The 1,226-nt window shown below is 32.3% G+C and overlaps 1 non-coding gene across 1 annotated transcript; it reads right to left on the bottom strand.

Moving 5' to 3' along the window:
* Positions 1 to 1,089: 1,089 nt before the first annotated feature.
* LOC122795153 lies at positions 1,090 to 1,226 on the bottom strand. Its single transcript, XR_006363761.1, has one exon. It is a non-coding gene; the product is annotated as a U4 spliceosomal RNA (small nuclear RNA).

Here is a 1,226-nt window from a genome sequence, read left to right as displayed (position 1 = left end):
ATTCTATCATCTAATACTCCTTAAAAGTATGTAGATTCACGAGTCACACCATATTTTATTCTCTCCAATTTTCTCATATCTCATTGGATTTGACTCTCTGCTGTGCTTACATTTATACCGCCCATCCATTTCTTCATAAAAAAAGTCTTTCACAAGTGGAGCTATGAAGACTACATTTCCAAGCTAATTAACTAATGCAATGTTTAAATATACATAATGTGCAAAGCAGGTTTCTTGCTTAGGAAGTTTCCATTTGAAAACGTCTTTCAAGTCCTCTTGGAACTTAAAAATGCAACATTTGCAAACACATGCTGTGGTGCCTGTACTTGTACATAATGTTTAAGCCTGCTCCATCACTTTGCAGAAATATCAATGAACCATCCTGAGGTGACTGAAGTAAGTAAACTTCTCTTATATCACAGAAACACAGAGGCCAAGATTTATACTACTACTTTAAATGCTATCAAACTTGGACAAAGCAAAGAAATAGAGTTTGCTGAATAAATTGATGGGTTTTGTTTCATCTTGTTTTCCATCAAAAGGCTGGCTGAACAATACCCCTACAGAGTATCACAGTCTACATTTTAGATAGAAAATCATTAAAATATAGATATTGTGCTACAACAACATGTTGATGGATCCAGAGGTCTACATCCATCTACAAAGTATTTTGATAAATTAAGACTGTCATTTCTACTGCTTACTGAAATATACTTTCAGAAGGTACGTAATGAAATGGGTCTCTTAAAAAATCCTACTCTACTTTAGAAAAATTCTATTCCGATGAGCAAGAAAATCTCCATGAAGTACTTTAATGACTTCACCTTACCAACATTATTAAAGCATTGAAATTTATCAGTTATATCTTTATTACCACATAACTAGAATAACAAAAAACAACTTTTTACACCAATATTTACATATAATAAAATGAGAAATAAACATTATGTAATAATAAAACAAGTATACTTCAATCATCTCTTCTCAAAACAGAAGTGTCAACTTATGAAAAAACACATCATGCTCTCATAAAAAATAAGTAAAAATACCAAATTTGTCTCAGAAGCCTAATTTTTACAATACACCCAGCCTCCAGAGAGATGATAAAATATTGTCAAGTCTGTCAAAAAAACAGACTTAACGGGGTACTGGTTAAAGTTTTCAATTAGGAAAAATCATGCCTCAGTAGACCTTCATAGAGTATGATACTGCCACTGCACAAAGCT

This window comes from Protopterus annectens, chromosome 2.part1, assembly GCF_019279795.1.
Source record: "Protopterus annectens isolate FY-2018-M chromosome 2.part1, PAN1.0, whole genome shotgun sequence".
Lineage (NCBI taxonomy): Eukaryota > Metazoa > Chordata > Ceratodontiformes > Protopteridae > Protopterus > Protopterus annectens.
Note: the sequence above shows the minus strand (reverse complement) of the source record. Positions and strands in the feature narration are given on the sequence as shown.